Source organism: Hyperolius riggenbachi, chromosome 2 (genome assembly GCF_040937935.1).
Source record: "Hyperolius riggenbachi isolate aHypRig1 chromosome 2, aHypRig1.pri, whole genome shotgun sequence".
NCBI lineage: Eukaryota > Metazoa > Chordata > Amphibia > Anura > Hyperoliidae > Hyperolius > Hyperolius riggenbachi.
This window is the reverse complement of record NC_090647.1, coordinates 119,799,568-119,824,546: the sequence shown is the minus strand read 5'-3', so window position 1 is coordinate 119,824,546 and position 24,979 is coordinate 119,799,568. Positions and strand designations below refer to the sequence as shown.

The following is a 24,979-nucleotide window of genomic DNA, read 5'->3' as shown; positions in this document are numbered from 1 at the left end:
GCCAGTTGGGGTTTTTTGTCCAAAGTTTGACTAGCACCCAAGATTTAGAAGCCCTGAATAATTTGGAACAATTATGATAATGATGTAGAAATGCAAGTGGATTCAGCAGAGATGCCTAAGGAACTCTTTCGACCTTGTAAATCCATTAAGGAATTCAGGACACCTCCAGGCTCAGCAGTAGACATCCTAAATAGGAAGGTTCTACAGGATATGCAGGCACTAATCTATCCAGAGGTCAAACCCAACATCACCAAAGAAGAGAGGGAGGCTTTGGAGTGGCTTAAGAACAATAAACAGCTGGTCCTGAAAAAAGCTGACAAGGGGGGGAACTTGGTGGTGATATCTAGGGAATATTATGTTAGTGAAGCCCTAAGACAGCTTGAGGGACCTGATGGATTTTATGAGAAGCTAAAAAGTAATCCACTACCACTACATAAGTCCCTACTTCAAACCCTCCTTAGGAGGGGGGTGGAAAAAGGGCTCCTAATGAAATCTATGGGAGAGGGGCTGTTGCCAGATTACCCTAGAAAACCAGTGTGGTACTTTCTCCCCAAGATCCACAAAAACCCTGCGGCCCCCCCGGGGCGTCCGATTGTGTCAGCCAGGGGTTCACTTACTGAACCACTGTCCAGATTCCTGGACCATCATTTAAGACCATTTTTGAGGGTGGTATGCACCCACCTGACTGACACCTTGGATGCCCTGGGTAAGGTCGTGGGTGTTGAGCTCGGGGAGAATGAAATTTTGGCATCTATTGATGTTGTCAACTTGTTCACACGGATCCCCCAATCCCAGGGAATACACATGATTGGTGACTTGTTAATTGAATGTGGAGAGGAACCAACTTGGGTGGAATTTTTGATGCAGTGTTTGGACTTTGTGCTTTCGCATAACGTGTTTCTTTTTCATGACAGGTGGTACCATCAACGGTCTGGTGTAGCAATGGGGACACCTGTAGCCCCCACTTTTTCTAATTTATTTTTGTGGGGGTGGGAAAAGAGATACATCTTGGGGACAAACAATCCCTTTCGAGCCAAAATTGGCCATTGGTATCGATATGTGGATGACGTGGTTCTGACCTGGAGGGGCACGGTGAGTGAGTTTAACCAATTTCTTGGCTATGTCAATCACAATGACCTCAACATGCAGTTCACAGGGGTGCTGGCTAGTCCTAGCCTTCAGTTCCTTGATTTGGAACTGTATGTTGAGGACAACCATGTCCTCAGCCGAGGGCATAGGAAAGACACTGCCACCAACTCTGTGCTCCTCCAGTCCAGTTTCCACGCTCCACATGCCATCCAAGCCTTCCCGTACGGACAGTTTGTGAGACTAAAACGCAATAATGTTAAAAGGCATGACTTTGTCTCCCAAAGTAAAGAACTGGCAGTTAGACTGTCTGTGAGAGGGTATGATATGGACGAATTAAATCTAGCCTTCAGGAGGGCAGATGCCCGCGATAGGGAAGATTTGCTTACAAACAGAAAGAAAGTGAGAACCAATCCTAAATCTGATACACGGGCATTTGCATGTGTGTTCGATTATTCCCCAATGGCAGACAAAATTAAGGCCATTATTCAGAAGCACTGGTGTGAATTTCAGGCAAGTGAGAGCAGTGTGAAATTCATCAAAAATAGACCATTGATCTCTTTTAGAAGAGCACAGACGATTGGTGATGTCATTACTGACAGTGAATTTAGAGCGGTTCATGAGCAGAATTGGTTGCAAAAAAACATCCCTGTGGGAAATTTTGGATGCGGAAATTGCAACCACTGTACTCAATTTTTGGCTGGAAAAAGCGCACAACTTGGTGCCAAAGTGTTGCTATTTAAACAGTTTTTGCATTGCCGATCTAAAAATACTGTTTATGCGATCTTATGCTCATGTAATCGCTTCTATATCGGTCAAACAACTCGAATGATATGCACCAGATTTCAGGAGCATGTCAATTCGATTGCTACAGGTGTAGGTGCTGGTCGTTTCATCATGCATATGCGAGAGCACCATGGTGGAAACGCTGACTCCTTGAGGTTTATGGGTCTTAAACAAGTAGCTGTACCCCATAGAGGTGGTAATCTTGAGCAGATATTGTTGCAGCAGGAAGCAAGACTTATTTCTGAGACAGGAGCCTGCGGTCCCCTGGGTTTTAATGAAAGAAATGAGCTTCATTGCTTTCTGGCAAAGTACTAATTCACTTGTATTTTCTCTTTTTTATCAAATGTAGAGATGCCGAGATATATTTGGTGGTCTTTGTTTGAATATATATGGTTGTTTATTTTCTGTTTTTTATATGTAAAAGTTTATTTTGATCTAATATATGTCTACTTACTATAGACGGAATTGTCCCCTTGTGTCTGTCAGCATATGGTTGGTGAACTCCATGGCAACATCTCCACCAATAGCGGCAAGCGGGAAGGCAGGCGATGACGCGTAATGCGGAAGTGCTGACGCGTGGGTCGCGGGGAGACCCGCAGCTCACCGATAGGTTAGAGCAGCGCGCATGTCACTTCCGGTAGGCGGAGCCAACATGCCGGACCACCGCATCCGCCGCGGGCGGGCGTTGCACACCGTCTTCTGAGCGGTAAGCAAAACCATTTAAGGCTGACTGCACTTGGGTTAAGTTGTTCTTTCTTTTGGCCTCTGAGGAAGCTTTGTCTTAAAGCGAAACAGCTGTCAGGCCTCCCTCACCCCCACTGTATACCCTGATGTGTCTTCCCACCGTGGATTAAAGGTATATCTTTTGCAGCTCAGTGCCTTCATCCTCCTTCTTGCCATATCACAGTGCTTTGTTCTGAGGTGCACGTGCATGCTATGAATACAGAATCCGGTGAAGCGGACCTATGCCTTTCTGTTAACATCTAGTGCCAGTCCTTTTTCCTTACTGTTGGACATCCAGATTATATTGACCAGCCCTGCCGGATTCTGCCCTGGAGTTGGGACCCACCACCGAAATCATCACTACTGAACCTTTTGAACTGGAACACCTTGGCCAGCACTGCCAGATGTTAGCAATCAGGATCCTCAGCAGCGTTAGCCATCACATCAGGTTTCTTTCATGAAGGATTGGGTCATCAGTACTGAACTTTTGCCTCCCTCAGCTCCCCCCCCCCTTCCTGTCTCCTTAGGGATAAAAGATGATGCAAAGTGCGACTGGTGGTGCTGTAGTATGGCAGCTTCGTCTCTTGGCTTTCAGACATTATCCCCCCTTGCTTCCAGAACCTGTATGAGCCAAAACCAATTCCGGGTACAACCCGCCTTTGTACTTGGTGAAATACATTATTCTGATTCTGAAGATCAATATGGTTCAAAACTTCTCATGCTAAGTACACAGAAATGGGTCAGTCAAAAATATAGAAAAAAACAATAGTAGAGGGGACCCTGCCTATGTGAGCTAACACTCTAGGGTAGAAGGATTGGAAGACAAAGTTAGTAGTAATGGAAGGGGTTGGAGAATACTGGTAATCTGTAAATGAGATGGAACTATGGGTTATGTAAAGCTTAAGGCCGGTTTCACACTGAATATTGGCAGGGCCGCACCGCACAGCCAAAAACAGGCCTTCGGGGATTACCGCGTTAGTATGCGGTTATACCCATCTGACAGTAGGCCAAGCAGGAAGTGATGCTCACTTCCTGTGGCCAAATCGATGACGTGTGCAGAAGCGTATTGCATAACTTGCGGTGGGCATTTTAAAAAACATGCGTAGCCATAGACTTACATCACTTCCGGTCCACCGCACATCTCTGCAGGAGCCACACGGTAACGTAGGCATGCGCTCCCGTTAGATAGGGTCCTTCCACGCACCACACCGCAGGCAATGTGAGCTGCCCCATAGACTTTAATTGCCCTAGCGTTAGGCTGCGGCAAAATGCTGCACCACACCATATCAGTAAGAAAGGGCCCTAATTGGAAACAGTATTAGTAGTATGGGATGTCTTCCGTTCCGCTTCAAAGGGACCTTTCATTAGGCCCAGGAACAGAACTTAGCTAAGCTTTAGAACAAGTCTTTCCAATGTGATCTCCAACTCAAGCAGAACATTGTTAAATAGATATAATCCGCATTTCTGATTGGCCAGATTTATGTGAGGCTCATGCTGATCTTCTATACAACATCATGAGGATTTGTGCACAGCCACCTGCTGCTTTCACGAGCGAATGACACCTGACATTGTGGACTTATTTAGAGCTAGAATTAAATATTTCAGAATATTTACTGAATGTGATGCACTTGAATGATGAATGATTTATTTTTGAAACCATAACCAGGATGCTCCTCTGTCAGAGCTGCTGATGCATAATTTGATTATAGTGCCAGCTGGTATGTTAGCTTACAAGACCTGCGGATGTTGCTGAATGCTCCACAGTGCCCTGGATCGTCTTATTATAGAACTGATTCTATTAAAACTGACACCAGCAATTCTCCTTAAAGCAGACGCAAGGAGCTCACTATTAAACAGCCACTTTTCCTGAATTACCTCATTTTCATAAAACAATCTATGTAAAACAGAATTTAATAATATTCATGGATAATTTGAAAACCTTTCAAGACGTAATCACAATAGAAGTTATAAAATCAAGATGACATAGCAGGAAGTGGTATTTTCAACAAACCAACTTACTTCCTGTTCCACAGTCCAATGGATAAACTACGGACTGTCTTTTAGTTACCTATTTTTTATATCTTGAAGACAGCTTCCATAGAGCATTGTGCTGAATGGGAAAGGGAAAGGGTCTTAATTCTGTAAGTATGGTACGAGTCTGTTTACTTTTATATTACGTTTTGTAGCTATTTCAAATGCAATTAATTACTTAGGAGGTCTGGTGGCAGCTATGGATTGCTTTTGGAGACCCGCCAATTGAAGAAAGTCAAGCCACAAGTCTCATAAGAAAAATAAATTGTTTCAAAGCAGTGCTAAATGAAAATTATTTAGCAATATCTCTAACTACTGTATTCTGCAACAATTTTGTCCACAAGCTCATCATGTGATGGTTCCACCTCCTGTTTTATCTCAGGTAACTTCTGCTACTGATCATCTCTACATAGACAGCCAGGCTACCATTGGTAGTTCAGAAAGCATATGCTTCAGCTCCACTTAGCCACATAAAGCAAGGATGAAAAGCCACAAAAATATTGTACATGGTTTAAGAACATAGACTGTATTGTATGTAGGGATCAGAGTCAGAATTTGTTTATTTTACAAAGCATGACTGGGTCCTGCTGGAAATGGTTTTGGCACAATATATACAGTGGGATGCAAAAGTTTGGGCAACGTTGTTAACCATCATGATTTTCCTGTATAAATCGTTGGTTGTTACAATAAAAAATGTCAGTTAAATATATCATATAGGTTATAGGAGACACACACAGTGATATTTGAGGAGTGAAATGAAGTTTATTGCATTTACAGAAAGTGCTAAATAATTGTTTCTATAAAATTAGGCAGTTGCATAAATTTGGGCACTGTTGTAATTTTATTGATTCCAAAACCTTTAGCACTAATTTATTGGAACTCAGTGACCCCTGACCTACATACACGAGTGAATCCAATTATAAGAAAGAGTATTTAAGGGGGTCAATTGTAAGTTTCCCTCCTCTTTTAAATTTCTCTGAAGTACTAATAGCAACATTGGGGTCTCAAAACAACTCTCAAATGACCTGAAAACAAAGATTGTTCACCATTATAGTTTAGGGGAAGGATACAGAAAGCTGTCTCAGAGATTTCAGCTGTCTGTTTCCACAGTTAGGAACATATTGAGGAAATCAAAGACCACAGGCTTAGTTCAAGTTAAGGCTCAAGGTGGCAGACCAAGAAAGATGTCGGATAGACAGAAGTGACGAATTGTGAGTCAGTCAGAGTAAACCCACAGACCAGCACCGGCCAGTGTAAGACTTGGGGAAAGCCGGGGAGAGCCAGGGGGAGATGCAGGAGTCCCGCTGCCCAACAGCGATCACACGCGGGACTCCTAAACAACGAGGAATTCCCTAGCCCGACCTGAGCTCGGGCTTACCGCTGGCAGCTAATTTTTCCTACCCCGTGCTTAGGTCGGGCTTACCGCCAGGGAGGTTAAACAGTTATTGCACACTTTCTGTAAATCCAATAAACATCATTTCACTTCTCAAATATCACTGTGTGTGTCTCCTATATGATATATTTAACTGACATTTTTTATCGTAACAACCAACGATTTATACAGGAAAATCATGACGATTAACAACGTTGCCCAAACTTTCGCATTCCACTGTAGCTCAGTAAAGAAGGGAAGGCAATAGATAGGGCACGAAACATGCAGTTTACAAACATACCAAAACCAATATACAATATAGAGTACATCATATACACAAATTCAAGCTGCATAACATTTACACGAAATTTGAATGCAAAGAGAGATTAATTGCATCTCAATAATCATCCCTAATTGTATGTATGTTGGACATGTCAGAATTAACGCATAAGATTTGAAATCAAGTCAAAGGTGCTGAAAAATCATATGGCATCTACAAGCTGTTCCAAAAGCCATGTGTATCGAAGTGCTGCATGCTTGAATGATCTCATGAGTCATTTTGACTTGAGTGCGAAAAGTTTGATGGCTGTCATACATAGCATAACAAAAGACATAATTCAAGTTGGTCTCTAGTCCTGTCACTGCTCATTTGGTAGTGAATGTCTAGGCTGTAGTGACATCAAAACCTGCCTTAGGATTGGCCGATAAAATGGATCTTTTTGCATATATTCTTGACAATGAGAACTGTGGAAACACAACAAATGGTATTTTGCTGAGAGTTGATGTTGTAATTAGATATGATCAATGTATTCAACAATTGTTTTCCTCATGGGAAATTGATGAAGATGCATGTGAGTTATTTGCTCAGGTGATTAATTGGTAAGTGGATTGGATCTAATTGGATCTAAATAACAATTGGTTGTGGTCAAGTCTCACCTCTGCTTCCTATGTGGCCCAAAAAAGAGCAGAGGTGAGACATGGTCACGTGATTACTAGCCAATCTGAGGCTTACAAGTCAAATCACCCGATCAAACCAATCACATGCTTTACAATGACTTGGCTTCTTATGATCTTTTCATCTTGCCCCACTTCTTTTTATTTTGTAGGCTAAAACAGCAAGCAGAAGCTGTATCTCATCAAGTGATAGCAACAAGCCAATTTTTGATCAACAGCTCAATCAGATGATGTACATGCCACTTGAGGTTGATGTCTGTAGAATAAATTGTCTATAGTTATGATATGCTACATGATGTGGCCATTCTTAATTATATACGCTGGATTCTTTAAAAGCTGTGTAATCGAACGTCCTCCACCGAAAGCAATCAGATTTGTTTGTCCTTACTTTGCTTTGGCTCTTCAAGCACCAAGTATTGAGGAAAAGCAAAGTTAGTACAGGTCCTTCAAATTGACTTCTTGGTTCGGAAAATTGTATTTAATCAATTATCTCTACTTATCTTGCTACTTCCAATTATACCTCAATAGGATTTTGCAAGCCATTCAAAGTCGGATATGGAATCTGCCTGAACGCACAGCAGAAAATAATTATTTTTTTCATTAATAGAGCATTCATATGGAAATGAGAGGAGAATGACAGTTACAATAACACCATAAAAGCTTAGATATTGACTTTGGAGCAAGGGCATTAGATATGTAGATAAAAGGCTCCTGTGGGTTTTGAAAGCGGACACATAACATAACATCAAAAATTAGCCCAGAACAATAGGCTTGAGCTTCAGGACTTGATCCAGAGAGCTCATTGCTTCTAGCAGTCTCCTCTTTATAGCGAACAGGTGCAGGTGCAAACAAACAAGCAGTTAGATATCACACTGCTAAAATCTAAAGTTCTGGCTGTTCCAGGGAAATAGAAAAAAAGTTACGAACATGACACTTTCCTGTTAAAAGATTTGTTTGATGAGCATTATAGATGTGTTGCACACACTAATTAAAATGGGGAGCTGTTCTCTGCAATGTATCCTAGAGGAACATGTCCCAGGTAGCTACCTGAGGGCAACTATGCCTTTGTATAAACAAGCCTGGACTCAACCAGTACACACAGATGATTTAGATCAAAAGAGGTCTTTGAACACACTATGAAACTTATTTACAAAAATGTCTAAAAAGAGGGACAACGCTTGTAACTTATATCACTCATCTTGGTTCCTCAACTCTTGTGGCTTATACCAGGCGTGCCCAAACTGTTTAGGCCAAGAGCCATATCGGCATCCATGAGAGTGCCAGGGGGCCTGACAAGCAAAATTAAACACAGTTTTCGCTGATTGCTGGTAGGGACACTCTGACTGTGACAGTTTATCAAGTAAAACATCTCCATGGGAAATAACCCATATACCATGTGCAGTTAGCATGTCCCTTTTCAGTATGCAGGCATAGTGCTACTGGTACAGTGGCAGCTGCTAATCAGTGGCTGTTACTGCTAATGGCATAGTGGCAGCTGCTAATCAGTGGCAGCTACTGCTACAGTGGTGGCTGATAACCTACAGGCGAATAAAGGGGGAGGCAGAGCAGCGACATAAGGTGGCCCCTGCATGCGGCACCAAAGCTACGGCCGGTGGGTCACATGGAATTAACAACTGTAAAGAGGCTCGATGGGCTGATCGGTTGTACCGCAGAATTTAACTTCTTACGTCAACAAATCCGATTAAATTTCCATTTTTTTTTAGATTGGATGTGGTGAAAAATTCAGACCAACTTAAAGTGTGTGTGTGTGCGTGTGTGTTTGTATATATTTATATATATATATATATATATATATATATATATATATATATATATATATATGTATATGTATATATATATATATATATATATATATATATATATATATATATATATATACACATGTATACATACAGTATATACATATATATATATATATATGAAATTGTGTTTTTTTGTTTGTTTTCTGTTGGGGGGGGGGGGGTTAGATTTATCATAATATGTAACTACACTGTACAGCATGATATTCTCCTTTAAGTAGTGAGGTCTCAGGAAAATCCCGCTATGTAGATCCCGTCCTTATATTTATTACAAACAGCAGTTACTATATTATCGCATTTCCCTCAGAATGAAGATGAGTCAGGCTTCCTCTTAATTAGCACTACGAGTAATATCAGGAGGAAGATAATCATAATTATCTCCTGTATTGCTGAAGCTGAAATACTAATGTCTGCATTAGAGGGGCACTATTGCTCTATTCGTTTCCCGACGTATTTGAACATTTTATGTATGTCTCCATGAGATGGAGGTGCTTCATTGTGTAATTGTATTTTAATAAAAGGGTGGACATGCAGTTATGGCATATAGCATCCACAATGCCTAAAGGTATACACTATACAATAATATTGATTGTATGATAATTAAATAAGATTCTACAAAAACGTCTGTCCAAAATTGCCGTTAGCCATGGCACCAGTGGCAATGTTGAATGTGGGTCAATCAATGGTAAATTGGTGCTACAGTTGAATAGTGTATGGGTAGCTTAAGACTCGTAGAACGAAAATGATGTACAGGTATCGTAAAACAATTGTATGGATGACTCCAGAAATGTTCTTATCGTATACCAGGGCATACATGCAAAAACAGCGCTGGGAAATTTGGGCGTGGGTGAAGTCGAAAAATTTCTCACCCTCCTCCTGCAAAAGTCCTGGCGAAGTCAATTACTATTCCCCCTCCAGGCCACCATGGACTCAGGGGGAAAGACGTAATTCAAATTATGCTATTATTATAGTTATTTGGGGTTTGTCCTTTGATGGTGCCCAAATTACTGTCTGAGCTCTACTATAGCTGTAATTCACATTATGGCCTACAGCTGCACATGGTACGTCCAAATTTCCCTTCTCCATTTTGTGGTTTCTCACATACCACCAGGTGCATTCTTCTGGCCAGGAGCCTGTGTATTGTGCAAGGGTAGGTATTGTTTGCAGGGCTGAATTTGCATCTCATGCTCTAAACTCCGCCCTCACCGCAAGTGTGCTGGCTGCACCATTCCCTGGCCAGCCCAACCATCATCCTTCTACTGCCCAGTGTCCCTGCGCTCACTATCCTGGAGCCACGCTGATGCCCCCATTCCTGCAGAATTACAAAGCACCTTACAACCTAACTCCTTCTTATCTAAATAAACATATTTTCAGATACCATCCTACACGCAATCTCCGCTCTACTAACAATATTCGCCTGTCTTTTGCTCTGTTTACTTCTTCAAACCCCTGCTTACTAGACTTCTCTTGATTCTCTCCCCTCCTCTGGAACTTCCTCCATCTCTCAACACAACAACACTCCCACACACTTACCCTTTTTAGGCAAAACCTGAAAACTCACCTTCAGGCCAGCGTACTCTTTCACTTAGAGATTTTGGCTACCACTCTACCATCTCACATGCAGCTTCCCTGCCTTTACCAATTGTTCTATCCCTTAACCTATTAGACTGTAAAAAGAGTTTTCATTAGGTAAACTCTTTGCCTACATGTGTATGTCATTTTTATTGCTTTTAACTGCGCTGGAGTGGAGAAAATAATTTTTCAAGGGAGTGAACAGCGCTAGTCTATGGGGATTCCCGCTGGGTCCCCTAAACTAGACTAGCACCAAAAAGTGTGCTCTCTTACTGCAAAAGGCCATATTACAAAACACATAAGTTGTTCAGCAACACAAGACAGAAAATGCAACAACCTTTAACACGTACGAGAGATAACGGTGCTGGAGACTTGGGCGCAGGATTCAGCCGGTATATGGCTGATGCTGCTGCCGCACAAGTCCCGGCCGTATTAAATACTATTCCCCCTCCAGGCCGCCATGGATAGTGGGGAATTAAATAATTCGGCTTCCAGCAATTGCTGGAAGCCGAATTATTATGTTTTAAAAGTAACTTCCGCTCCGTCTTCTGACGGCGCTGAAGTTACTCCCTGTGCATGCTATAGCCGTAATTTCTATTACGGCCTATGGTGGCGCCGGCTGCACCCAAATCTCCTGCGCTGCGCCCAAAAATCTTCTGCGTTCGACCTTTACCAACCAATGAGAAATAGCACTGTACTAATCCCACTACAAGAGGATGCAGCAGCCTTTACCAACCAATGAGTAATAGCACTGTACTAATCCCGCTACAAGAGGATGCAGCAGCCTTTACCAGCCAATGAGTAATAGCACTGTACTAAGCCTTCTACAAGAGGATGCAGCAGCCTTTACCAACCAATGAGTAATAGCACTGTACTAAGCCTTCTACAAGAGGATGCAGCAGCCTTTACCAGCCAATGAGTAATAGCACTGTACTAAGCCTTCTACAAGAGGATGCAGCAACCTTTACCAACCAATGAGTAATAGCACTGTACTAAGCCTTCTACAAGAGGATGCAGCAACCTTTACCAACCAATGAGTAATAGCACTGTACTAAGCCTTCTACAAGAGGATGCAGCAGCCTTTACCAACCAATGAAAAATAGCCCTGTACTAAGCCCACTACAGTAAACAAACATCTAACTGCATATTTGCATATTCTTATTTCCATTTGCACTGTGTGTCAGCAGATTTTAATTATATGACAAGAAGTAATAACCATTTCATTCATGACAGATAGAAATACTGAAAATAAAATCCAAAATAACGTAAAGTTACGGTAGCTATAATAACTGCAAGGCACCTTCCTTTTTGCATCCTTCAGTGTGAATAGTTCCCTAAATGACTATAGTTTACATGATTGCTGCTAAAAACACTTATGGGAGATCCATTAAATTAGCAACAGAGTTGACTCTGCAATATTTAGACACCACTAAACTCCTGTTTCAAGCCTCTTCCATACTAATCTTCCACTTGATTTTTTAAGTGGTGAGCTCAGGGGACTCGTTCCGCCTTGAAGTGATGGCATCAGTGGAACCTTTTGCCTCCTCACAGGCGTGGGCTGCATTGCAATGAAACATCTGTCACAGTCAGCAATCTTTCTCTTTTTTATCTTGACTTTAGTTCCCGGAATCGTCAAAGGTCACTTCTTTTCCTTGCCGTTCCTCTACCTGTTTTTCTCTTGGAACCTCCATTTGTGCGTGCCTTTTTATGCAGTTATCACATTTTTTACATGCTGCAGAAGCTGGCTGCACCATATGTTCTCTGTAATGCACTTGTGACAAGCAGGGAATCCCTTCAGCCTAGTTCTCCACAAATATATAGCATTATGCTGATATAATAAATACACAATTCTACATCATCTCCTCTGAGACAATGAATGAAGATAATATTGACAGTAATACATCTAAGATTTCTATAAAGTAAGTTTGCCACTATTGTAATTCTTTTTTTTATAACTCTTTTTATTGTGAGTGAAAAAGCAAGAAGAACACACAAGTAATATATCCATTATGTCACAAAACATTTTACAGGCGGCTTGCTCGAACGAGTAACACAAAAACATTCGTCTTATCATAGCATGTGTTAGCTAAAATGGAGAATTGGCAATGCATTGAGTAAAGTGTTATCAAATACTGTATACCGGTAATGCAACATCAGTGCTCATAACAAATAGGAGCAATATACTGACAATAAAATCACTGGCATGAATTTCCAACCGAAATAGTAAAGAAAAAGGGAGAAAGAAAAAAAAACATAAGATGCAGATATGTGCATAAATGACGCACAGTATGAAACATGCTCAGTAATAATTGGCTTAAGGCTGGTTTCACACCAGGACGTTGCGTTAGAGGGGGCGTTAAGGTCGCATAACGTCCCCCTAACGCAACGCCTGGTGGTGTTGGAGCAGGACGCTACCAAGAGCCGCGTTACAAGCAGCTCTTGGTGCGCCTGCTCTTGCGGAGTCACTGCGGAGCTCTCCGCATCACGTGGTCCCGCCGGCCAATCGCCGCACAGAGCGGCCGCTCCAGGAAGTAAACACTGCACGTCACAACGTGCAGTGAATATTAATTAGCCATGTGCCTGGCCGCTCTCCGCTCCTCCCCAACACTACTGAGCATGTGCAAGCAGTCTAACGCGGCTCAGCCGCGTATAAAGTACTGCATGCAGTATGTTGGCTTGTGGCGCAGCGTTACAATGTAACGCAACGTGGGCACTGTGAATAGCCCATTGATTTTTCATTACTGTGCGGTGGGCTGCGTTACAGGCTGCTCTAACGTGCGCCTGTAACGTCCCACTGTGAAACCAGCCTAAATGCAGACCCCTCAGCCTTCCTAAATGCACTCATCAGTAGCATGACCTACGATAGAATCCACTATAGTCCCAAAGCTCCTCCTCCCCTACCACCCTCTCAAAATGAACATCCCAGAAGTTCCAGACTTTCCCAAACAAGTACTCTTTTCCACAGATTGTAATGCTTTTGACCCATTAGACTCTAATAACTACAGTGACCCCAGGGCCCTGAATCTGAAGACACCGAGTTAATGTTTGTAAATAGTGACATGCCAGTCATGGGATGGAGAGATTTACCATGTCCCTGCAAGTGTTATTAACACTGAGCAGAAAATTGTCCCTTCCCTACAAGCTAATTAGCATCATTAAAGTGGAACTGAACTCTTGAACAGAACATAAGGAAAACAGAAAGAAATGTACCCTGTACGTATTTAGAGAGCTTAGCCTGTTTAATTCCCCCTCATCTGTGACTAATCACAAGTTGTAATCTGATCTTTCCCCTGTGCCACAGCAGATATGCTATTTGAAAGCACAGGATGTTAAAAATATGTCTGCTTCCGTGACAGCAGGAAGTAGAAACACTGCAGATTTATTGAAGGATTTGTATTAGCTGTAGCAAAAAATATTTTTTCTTCAGTTCAGGTAAGCTTTAAGTGGAAGACGTTAGCATTAGCTAACATGCTGAGAATGAGATCAGCTAATACACCCTTTTAAGTATCAGGTGCTCTTTAACCAGCTGAGCGGTCTGGACGAGCTCAGCTCGTCCAACACCGCCAGCGGCTGCCGCTCAGGCCCTGCTGGGCCGATTTTAATGAAATAAAAAGCAGCACACGCAGCCGGCACTTTGCCAGCCGCGTGTGCTGCCTGATCGCCGCCGCTCTGCGGCGATTCGCCGCGAGCAGCGGCGAAAGAGGGCCCCCCTAGCCGCCTGAGCCCTGCGCAGCCGGAACAAAAAGTTCCGGCCAGCGCTAAGGGCTGGATCGGAGGCGGCTGACGTCAGGACGTCGGCTGACGTCGATGACGTCACTCCGCTCGTCGCTATGGCGACGATATAAGCAAAACAAGGAAGGCCGCTCATTGCGGCCTTCCTTGTTTATTATGGGCGCCGGAGGCGATCGGAAGAACGCCTCCGGAGCGCCCTCTAGTGGGCTTTCATGCAGCCAACTTTCAGTTGGCTGCATGAAATAGTTTTTTTTTTATTTAAAAAAAACCCTCCCGCAGCCACCCTGGCGATTTAATCAGAACGCCAGGGTGGTTAAGGTATCCATTATTCTACAGGAAAACCAAAGTGTATCAGTCCTAGAATCTCTGGGGGACATTTATCAAGAGTGTCTGATACAAAATATTAGTAGGTTTTTAGAAATCTGTGCAGAACTGTCTCAGGCATCTTAAGAAATTACGAAACAGTGCAGATTCCTTCTTAAAATGTTAAAATGTTAAGAATAGGAGGAGTTAGGAAGGTCTCTCATGCAGTGCAGTGTGTGAGGGAAATTGCTGTTGCTGAGGTAACCAATACATCTGCTGTCAGCAGGCTGTGAGGAGGAATTCAGCAGGGGGGGAGAGCACATCACAAATCATGTCTAGCCTGCACTATCAGTAGAACTGCTATTGAGCACTTCTTAACCTGCAGCAGTTTAGGAATGGATTTGCACTTTTCTTAACTGTAGTGCAGCTCTAGAAATCCATGCTAAACTGCCAGTATTATCTAGGATTTGGAAAGTTTCTTACTATCATGCAGAACAGTTCCTCTGCTGGTTAGAACAGTTTTAGAAGAAAACTCTGTTGGTAATGCTTTGATAAATCTGTCCCTCTGTATAGCAGAGTCAGCCCCAATACATGTACTCATGGGGGAAAAAATCTGCGCCACTTCCATGTAGGACTAGATTTGTATGAGGTTCATGCCCCTTTATTCTAATGTAGGCATACACCATCAACAAACACTGAACATAAACTTGTATGAAGACACATAAAGCATCTTCCTGTATTTCCATTCACTCCCACGGGCGCAGTTTAACACACATTATACCACCAAAATCAGTTTCTTTTCACTACACTGCAGCTCAAGACATGATGAACATTATGCCTGACATGAACAGCTACCATAAACAACACATGTCATGGACTGTCTCAGAGTTTTCCTGAGGCAAAAATCATGTGCACATTGCTGGAAAGGGCACAGATGGGCATGGGCCCTAAATGCACAGCATGCATACAAAGCTAACATAGCCTGATCAGTATTAAAGCTCACAACTGACTACATTTTGCATGGCTCTGCCGCCTAGTGGTCATACGTGCAATTGTAAGTACTTCCAGTGGAGTCAGTATTTCTAGAAGTTATTTTTCATCATATCATTTTTGTTTATCTACTAAGATAGAAAGATAACGTCTTCTTTCTTTTCTTTCTTTCTTCTTTACTTTGTTTCATTATATTTTCTTCTTTTCACCGTCTTTCTTTTTTACATTCTTTTCTTTTTGACCATGTGGGCAAACCTATAGGCTACAAATAAGTGCATGGTCATTGACCAGGTTTTGAAATAAAGAGTGTCCAATAACACACGTAGTGTGCATTACAGAGCACATGCATTACAAAGTGCATGTCGTGCAATGCACACAGTGTGAATGCAGCCTTATATCAGAGTTTAGTGTGATTCCAGAGAACTCGGACAAAAGGTATTTTCACACCAACGCATTGCACTGCGATGTAATTTATGCCGTTTAGCTCACTGTAACACGTTGTAATACAAAGTCTGTGAACAGTTCCCACCTCACCAGTTGTGCTGCAATGTTAGTTATACTTGTTTAATCAATCATCTTTTTATTGAAAGCAAAAAAAAAAAGCATACACAATAAAACATTATATAAGCTCTATTGAAACAGCGAACAGGATTGTTATGATCGCTTCTGCAGCGTTTGCTGCTGACTGCAGTGGTGTTGCAAACCAAGCGGTTCTGGTGTCATTACATGCATTTGCTTGCATAGTTTGGTTTGCACTTAAACTAGTTGCTGATTCCATCTGCAGTCGCTCTGAAGTTAATGACAGTTTAATATGCTTTTGTGTAAACAAACATTGTCTGCTGCAGTGGAGGGGCGGTCCCTTTCCTGCAGGCTGCATATCATTGTCTGCCTTTTCCTGCTATCAGCCTGTGATTAATTACCATTCACTTGTGTGGGAATCTGCAGGTCTGCTCCCATTGGATGACCTCAGTATAAAGAACTGCTTCCTGCAATGCCTCATGGGCTATCATAGTCTCAGACTCTATCTGTTACTCTGCTCGTGCCCCACCTCGTTCCTGGTCCGTGTGGACTGCGCTGACTCCTGCGAAGGGGTCAGCGAGTCCTCCTAGTTCTGCTCTTGTTCTAGAAGTTGCTACTTGCTTGTCTTGTGTCATATATTGGTTCATCGCCAATATATACGCATACTTGCGCATTTTGTTATTTTCCTTGTATTCGTGTTACGTTAATATATCAGTGTCGCTGATATATACGTACACGAACTGTTTATTTCCTGTGTTCAGTTAGTCAGTTTTCCAGCACGTTTTGGTAGTTTGCGCGTACCGTGAACACCCGTGCTGAGCTAGTTATCCTGTTCCTGGTTCTGTTTGTGGATTGCGTTCATCTCTGCGAAGAGATAGCGAATCCTTCTGAGTCCTGTTCCCTGTATTACTCCAGTCCTAGTCAGCGTTCCTGCTTATGTCATATATCGGTTCATTGCCGATATATACATATGTTAGTCAGACCTTACAAAGAGTTTCATTGATAGCTGTAATTGTAATACGCTAGGAAAACATACTTATTGTATATTTATCTGTGTTACGTTCATCTGTCTCGATCCTGCTATTTTCTGACTATCCTGTCCTGTCTTTGTGAGGCACGCCATCGCCGCAACGCATTGGCTGCCTCATTCCAGTCTGTCTGGTTTTGGACGCTTGCTGTCGCTAAGTAGCCGCTAGCTAGCAAGCGTTCATTCTGTCTACTTATTCTGATCTCCTCAGTCCTGGTTTATGCGCTCAGCGCTACTTTGCGCTGAGACGTTATTACGAAAGTGTTGTTTGTGGCTGTTCGGATCTGCACCGGCTCTGTGCGCCACAATCTCCTATTGGAGTCAGTCCTCTCCTCCACTAAACTGGGGATATCCTGATCCCTTGTGCTGGTGTGTGTACCTCCTTCACGTCAGCTTATGTGTTGTATGCTGACTGTGGAGATTACACCTCCAAGCTTAACATTATGATAGCCCCATTACCAATCCCCATTGTGGGTGGGGTTCCCAGCAAAAATGACACTGTTTGTTATGGTTCCTGTTCCTTTAAGAAATTTGAGAAGCTCAATTCTGAAACAGAAAATGAGTTTTTTTCTGAATGTACCAGGTTCCTGGCCAATCCCGAGCTCCAGGCTACTCCTGTTTCAACGTGGGCCCCCCAGCTAGTTTATGTTTTATTTAAGGGAAGATTGTTTCAGTGGGCCTACGATGTCTTGGATCATACCAATTTAAAAGAAAGACCACTGGAATTTCTAGCGTTTGTGATCCATAACTGGCTGCGCAAAACCGATTTGCCTAGCCCTTTTGATAAGCTCCTGGCAGCTTGTCAATCAGCTGCTCCTTCTACTGCCTACAAAAATAATCAGCAAGCAGATAATTGTTCTGATAACTTTTCTTCTGCTAAGGCAGCAGGGTCTAAAGCCAAACGTAAACGCTCCAAAAGAAAAGCGTTACAATCAGCAGAGTCGTTGCCCTTGGTGACTGCGCATCGGATCTGTAATGAGACTCCGCCAGTAGCAGATAATGAAATTCAGTCACCATTCAGGGGAGTCAAATGGACCTATGAAACTACTAATGAACTTTCATTGCTAGCCAGGGAAAATAAAAGTTCTTGTTTAAATGAATTATCTGAATATGATTATGAAGATATATTACAGAGTATTGAACAGATCAATTTATTCGTGCAGCAAGGGAAATTTGCATACACTACAGTTCAACACTTGCTACAGGTATTGGAGATCCTTAGGAATAAGAAATCGGCCAATCACCTGCTAAATAACCCAATGTATGTTTCTGCCACTAACACATTTGCAAACTATGATCAGCCGGAATGCTCAGCTGTTAATTATGCATGGGATCCTCCATTTGCGAAAGGAGAGATGGAAGCCCTGGTCTATGAATGGAAGAAAGATGCAAGTTCATTTTGTCAGTTTTACAGTGCAAAAAGTGAATTAGTATTGAATGCATGCATTAAGTCTGCCTATAACCTAATAAAAACTGGTGTGTGTGGGTATGACTTTGTGGCTCCATTGATCGATGTGTGGAGAATGATTCTGGACGATTTTTATGCGATTCAATCAGTTGATACCAGGGAAGACACACTGTCAAGTGGAGATTGTTCCACTTCCTCAGTTCCTGAGGACTCGCCTGCTTCAGCACCTTTGGCTGATTCAGCGAGTGATTCAGAGCTCCTTTTGTGTGAAATTGAAGTTCCTGTAATTCCACCCTGTACCATGGATAACTCAGTGTTACTTCCCAGTAAGACAGAAATTACTAATACTTCCTTAATCTTGCCCTGCACAAATTTCTCAGCAGAGGACCCAGAGGTCCTGCTGACTTCTGAGTCCAGCCTAGCCAGTACTCATGAGTCTTTGTTCAGTGAAACAGACACCAGAAAAATCTTGCCTGTCTCTGCAAACACTTCTGCAGAAATTACCTGTGTTAATAAAGTTCAACTCCTGTCTGATCCAGCAGATGCCAATAGATGCACTACATCAGTTTCTGAGTCCCAGCAATCCTGTCCAGAAATCTCAGAACCCCAGCATCTGAATTTTCCAATTTCACAATTGAATGGTGATTTAGATGCGCAAACATTGTGTTTTGATCTTCCTGTTTCTACACCTCACTCTAGTTTCATGAATAACTCAGAGCGTCTGCTATGTGAGTCCGAAATCGCAGAATTATTACCGTGTTCAGAAAATGTTCCAGTGAACTTGCCCTGTACCATGAATTGTGCAGTAGATCTCTCCAATGAAACTCAGGTCACAGAATCATTATGCTGTCCAGCAGGTGCTTCCATGGTTTTGCCCTGTAGTGTGGACTGTTCGGTGATCCTGTCCAGTGAAGCTTTAGTCACAGAGTCTTATGCTTCACCCAGTACTTTGGATACTTCAAACCCTCTAGCAGAACAGTCTGAGGCACTGCTTACCTCAGTTGGTGCTGCAGTAATATTCACTTGTCTAGCAGCTGTTTTAGAATTACAGTCTGCTCTAATAAAACTTGATGAATTTCTGCCCAGCGAAGCAGAAGCCATTGAAATATTGTCCTCGTCAGCAAGTGTGTTAGATACCTTGCCCTGTACACAGTCTGATTTAACCAATGTTGTCGAGTCCCTCTCCAGTGTTGTAACAGCCGAGGAACTCCAGCCCTGTCCTCTGAATGTTTCAAAAGTCTTGTCCTGTAACATGGATAATTCTGACTCGCTGGAAAAAATAATAGAAATCTCAGAATTTCAGTCCGGGTTAATGAGTGTTTCTGAAACCCAGCCCTGTATCCTGGAAAATTCTGGTTCTCTGGCCGGTGTGGCAGAAGTTCCTGAGTCCCCTTCCTGTCCAGTGAGTTACTCAGTTTTGCCTAGTTCAGTGGGGATTGCTGCACTACTGACTTGTTTTGCAGCCCTTCATGAGCTCCAATCCAGTGTATTTGATGAGTCTCTGTCTAGTCCAGAAGAAGTTATGGAAACCATGTCTAGTTCGGTGCATACATCAGAAGATTTGTCCTGTCTTGTAAATGCCCCTGAACATGATTTGTTAATAACTTTGCTGGAATCAGAGACATCTAAGTCTGATCCTGCATTTTTTAGTGAGAATCCAGTAACTGTGAAGTCTAGTCATGATGATTTTTTTTGCCCAGTCCTGGTTTCGGTCCTACCTTGACTGACTTTGAGGTTTGCAGTTCCTTGACATGCCCAGAAGTCTCTCTTGTGCCGGTGTGCCCAGATGTGCTTCGTATGCCAGAGTGCCCAAGTGTGTCTGTGTTGGCGTGCTCACACGCTTCCCTAGTGGAGACATGTTCTGATGTTGCCGGTTGGCCTGCATGCCCGGAGATGGTTCTGGTCCCTAAAAACCCTGATCTTGATGTTTGTCCTTGTGACCCTGACTCTAGAGTTGCCCTGGGTTCCATAGGGGTTCTTGATGGTTCTCCATGTGAGCCTAAGGGGCGTTCTGACCTGTGGGGATCTCTTTGGAGCTTCCAAGTGTTCTGGGAGATCTCTGAGGAAACTTGTCCTGGTACCTTGGACTGGTTCAACGGTGGGTTTTGTGTTGGTGGGGACAGTTCCGGTGGGCATTGCAAAGGCTTTGGCGTTTTTGGACAGTCCCGGGAAGGCGGTGGGTATCGCTCAGAGAGTTTCTTGGGGTTGTTTTCTGGAAGTCGTGGTTCTGATGGGTGTCACACTGAGGCTTGTAGTGCTGACGGGCATGGTTCGGTAGGTTCTGGTTCCAATTGGTCTAGTTTTGGTGAGACTGATTCGGGAGTTTGGTTTTGTCGGACGGATCCGACCTTCATGAATTTTCAGTCAGATCAGTTTGCTGGATTTCCCACTTCTGATTTTTTGGTTTGGGTGGTTCAGGAGAAATATGTCAGTTTTCATAGGCGTCCAGAGGCCGCGGAGGGGGTACTGTTATGATCGCTTCTGCAGCGTTTGCTGCTGACTGCAGTGGTGTTGCAAACCAAGCGGTTCTGGTGTCATTACATGCATTTGCTTGCATAGTTTGGTTTGCACTTAAACTAGTTGCTGATTCCATCTGCAGTCGCTCTGAAGTTAATGACAGTTTAATATGCTTTTGTGTAAACAAACATTGTCTGCTGCAGTGGAGGGGCGGTCCCTTTCCTGCAGGCTGCATATCATTGTCTGCCTTTTCCTGCTATCAGCCTGTGATTAATTACCATTCACTTGTGTGGGAATCTGCAGGTCTGCTCCCATTGGATGACCTCAGTATAAAGAACTGCTTCCTGCAATGCCTCATGGGCTATCATAGTCTCAGACTCTATCTGTTACTCTGCTCGTGCCCCACCTCGTTCCTGGTCCGTGTGGACTGCGCTGACTCCTGCGAAGGGGTCAGCGAGTCCTCCTAGTTCTGCTCTTGTTCTAGAAGTTGCTACTTGCTTGTCTTGTGTCATATATTGGTTCATCGCCAATATATACGCATACTTGCGCATTTTGTTATTTTCCTTGTATTCGTGTTACGTTAATATATCAGTGTCGCTGATATATACGTACACGAACTGTTTATTTCCTGTGTTCAGTTAGTCAGTTTTCCAGCACGTTTTGGTAGTTTGCGCGTACCGTGAACACCCGTGCTGAGCTAGTTATCCTGTTCCTGGTTCTGTTTGTGGATTGCGTTCATCTCTGCGAAGAGATAGCGAATCCTTCTGAGTCCTGTTCCCTGTATTACTCCAGTCCTAGTCAGCGTTCCTGCTTATGTCATATATCGGTTCATTGCCGATATATACATATGTTAGTCAGACCTTACAAAGAGTTTCATTGATAGCTGTAATTGTAATACGCTAGGAAAACATACTTATTGTATATTTATCTGTGTTACGTTCATCTGTCTCGATCCTGCTATTTTCTGACTATCCTGTCCTGTCTTTGTGAGGCACGCCATCGCCGCAACGCATTGGCTGCCTCATTCCAGTCTGTCTGGTTTTGGACGCTTGCTGTCGCTAAGTAGCCGCTAGCTAGCAAGCGTTCATTCTGTCTACTTATTCTGATCTCCTCAGTCCTGGTTTATGCGCTCAGCGCTACTTTGCGCTGAGACGTTATTACGAAAGTGTTGTTTGTGGCTGTTCGGATCTGCACCGGCTCTGTGCGCCACAATCTCCTATTGGAGTCAGTCCTCTCCTCCACTAAACTGGGGATATCCTGATCCCTTGTGCTGGTGTGTGTACCTCCTTCACGTCAGCTTATGTGTTGTATGCTGACTGTGGAGATTACACCTCCAAGCTTAACAAGGATGAATGTCTTCACATGGAAAGCAAACTATACAGGGGACATGTATCCTGATGAAAACCCAATAATATTAATAATAGAAAGCTATATGAATTATACAGTCTACCCTGTAGAGCTAATAGGGTTCGCTGATCAATACACAAATATACTTGTTTAATACATAAGATTATCTATACTGTTGTGGGTCATCGGTTACTGTTCTGCCCCGACTAGGAACACAGAGAGAAGACACTGTTTATGTAAAGAGTTGGGGAATCTGTAAATTAACCTAGTTTCCAGGGACGTAGCAATAGGGGTTGCAGAGGTTGCGACCGCATCGGGGCTCTTGGGCCAGAGGGGCCCGAAAGGCCCTCCCTCAACTACAGTATTAGCTCTCTAGTGGTTCTGTGCTCATAATAATCACTTCTATAGATACTTTGAATAGTGGTAATCATTAACAAACTGTTCCCCATCCCCTTCTTGCACCTCTGACACTGTAGTTGCCATTGGCAGGTTTTGGTGCGCCGTATCAATTGTTATGTATAGAGTGCTTGGGGGGGGCCCCATTGTAAAACTTGCATCGGGGCCCACAGCTCCTTAGCTACGCCACTGCTAGTTTCAGTTATCCTGCCTGTGTGACTACTGGGTATTGTCTTTAGTAATTGTTGATAACCTGACTGTACGCCTCTCGCTGCGGCATTACGATAGAAGCAGAGAGCGCATCCTAGTCTCCATAGCAACTTTTACAGGAAGTGCTCCGGAGAGTGACGTCACGTCCGCTCTACGAGTAGGGCCCAGTCCCCGGCTCGGCATAGAGGGACACAGGCTAATCGTGGCAATGCACGCTGTGCTAAGCCAATTTCGTATGAGATGAGACCTGTCCTGGGACATCAACCCTCCTTACTGTATACATCGTGCGCCCCCTCTCTTTTCTTCTTTCTAGTTTTAGTGGCTTGTTGGGGAGCGGCCGAGCACTACAACTGATGACCTGATCGCACCTGGGGCTGACCCACCACCCCACCTTGTATCTGTGTGACTACTGAGCACAGCATTAAGCCTTGTACACACTAACTAGGACTGTCACCCACAGGGACCAGGACTCAATATCTCGGGTGACAGTTCAGGGCTAAGTCTTACATTTGTTTCTTTTTATCAGTAAACTATTCTATAAATGAATATTGTAAACAATAAGCAATTTTATTTATTATGTTATTTTCACTACAGTTCAACAATCAAAGAAACTGTTCTTCCGTAAACCCCACATACCTATATAGCTTTTAGCCAGCAACACTAGAAAGCTTTTCAGAGGTCTCTCAGCACAGCCTGTGTGAAAAAAAAAATTCCTTGTTTACCAACTGTTTGTAACAATTTGTGTAGGCATCGGGCGGGAGAGGCAGAGCTGAACTGTAACCTGGTTGTAAATGGTTTATGTTAAACTGTGTGGCAGGGAGAGAGATAGACAGGAACACACAGACAGAGCTGCAGCTGATGAATATTTACAAACATGTGAAGTTATATTTCTGCTTTCTATCATTCTGAACACATTTTACTCACAGTGTTAGTAATGCCCACAGTGAAAACTGTTCTGTGTATATGTCATATTTTCTTCCCACAAATGAAAAGATGAAAAAAAAATCCGGTGTATTGCTATTTGCTAGTAATTACTGGAAATATGCTTGGCATTTAAAATTTTAGTTAAATTTGATAGTTGTCCGTTGGCAAAAAACCATTAAATTCACAATAATGTTCCTTTAACCACCTTAGCGGTATGGACGAGCTCAGCTTGTCCAGTACCGCCAGAGGGTGCCGCTTAGGCCCTGCTGGGCCGATTTTGTTCAAATAAAGTGCAGCACACGCAGCCGGCACTTTGCCATCCGCGTGTACTGCCTGATCGCCGCCGCTCGGCGGCGATCCGCCGCGAGCAGCGGCGAAAGAGGGTCCCCCCAGCCGCCTGAGCCCTGCGCAGCCGGAACAAATAGTTCCGGCCAGCGCTAAGGGCTGGATCGGAGGCGGCTGACGTCAGGACGTCGGCTGACGTCCATGACGTCACTCCGCTCGTCGCCATGGCGACGAAGTAAGCAAAACACGGAAGGCCGCTCATTGCGGCCTTCCGTGTTACTTTTGGCCGCCGGAGGCGATCAGAAGAACGCCTCCGAAGTGCCATCTAGTGGGCTTTCATGTAGCCAACTTTCAGTTGGCTGCATGAAATAGTTTTTTTTTAATTTAAAAAAAACCCTCCCGCAGCCGCCCTGGCGATCTTAATAGAACGCCAGGGTGGTTAAGCCTTAAACTGAAGCAGGATACTAATAAGGATTATTTCTCTTGTTACAGTTATTAATTTCATGAGGGTGTTTTCACTTCAGATTTAGTTTAACAAAAGAGATAGAAAGAATTCAGATGTACGGAGGGGTGATTTTTTTTTTTCAGCACAAATTCAGATAAAAGCCTCTATTGGTGGGAAGTATTACAATGGTGAATGCCCTCTGAATATAAAGAGGAGGCAGGATGAATCCAGAATTCACCCTTTTCTAACCTGATTTCTCAGTATTAATAATAATATATGTTATCTTTGCTATGAAATAGAAGAAAGTTTTATGGCATAAAGTTTTGCCAGTGTAGCTTGCTATTCTTTACTGTAACATTAGTCGTTTCACAAGAATAACCCGCCAACCAGGGTGAAAGCACAATAACCCAAAGTACCTCCTGCTGGAGAAATGAATCCCTGAGCAGCAGAGAAGAGAAGAGCTGTCTGCCATGGAGAATCCAATGAATAATAGAAGCGGACAAAGTGGTCCATACCTACCTGACAAGCAGCCGGATTCTTTTGATATTAGAGGGATGCACAGGGTTTGCACTTACACTTGTTACAAACAATA

At 43.2% G+C, this 24,979-nt stretch overlaps 1 protein-coding gene across 15 annotated transcripts in view; it reads right to left on the bottom strand.

The window, feature by feature from the left end:
- Positions 1 to 24,979, bottom strand: part of PDE1B (phosphodiesterase 1B) — a 493,290-nt gene that overhangs the window by 283,324 nt on the left and 184,987 nt on the right. For 2 of the 15 annotated variants that reach the window (XM_068267298.1, XM_068267297.1), the window contains one exon: positions 23,370 to 23,426. The exons of the other annotated variants lie outside the window; for them this stretch is intronic. The gene's annotated coding sequence lies outside the window, so the exon portion shown is untranslated. The remainder of the gene's footprint in view (positions 1 to 23,369; positions 23,427 to 24,979) is intronic. 15 annotated transcript variants of the gene reach the window in all.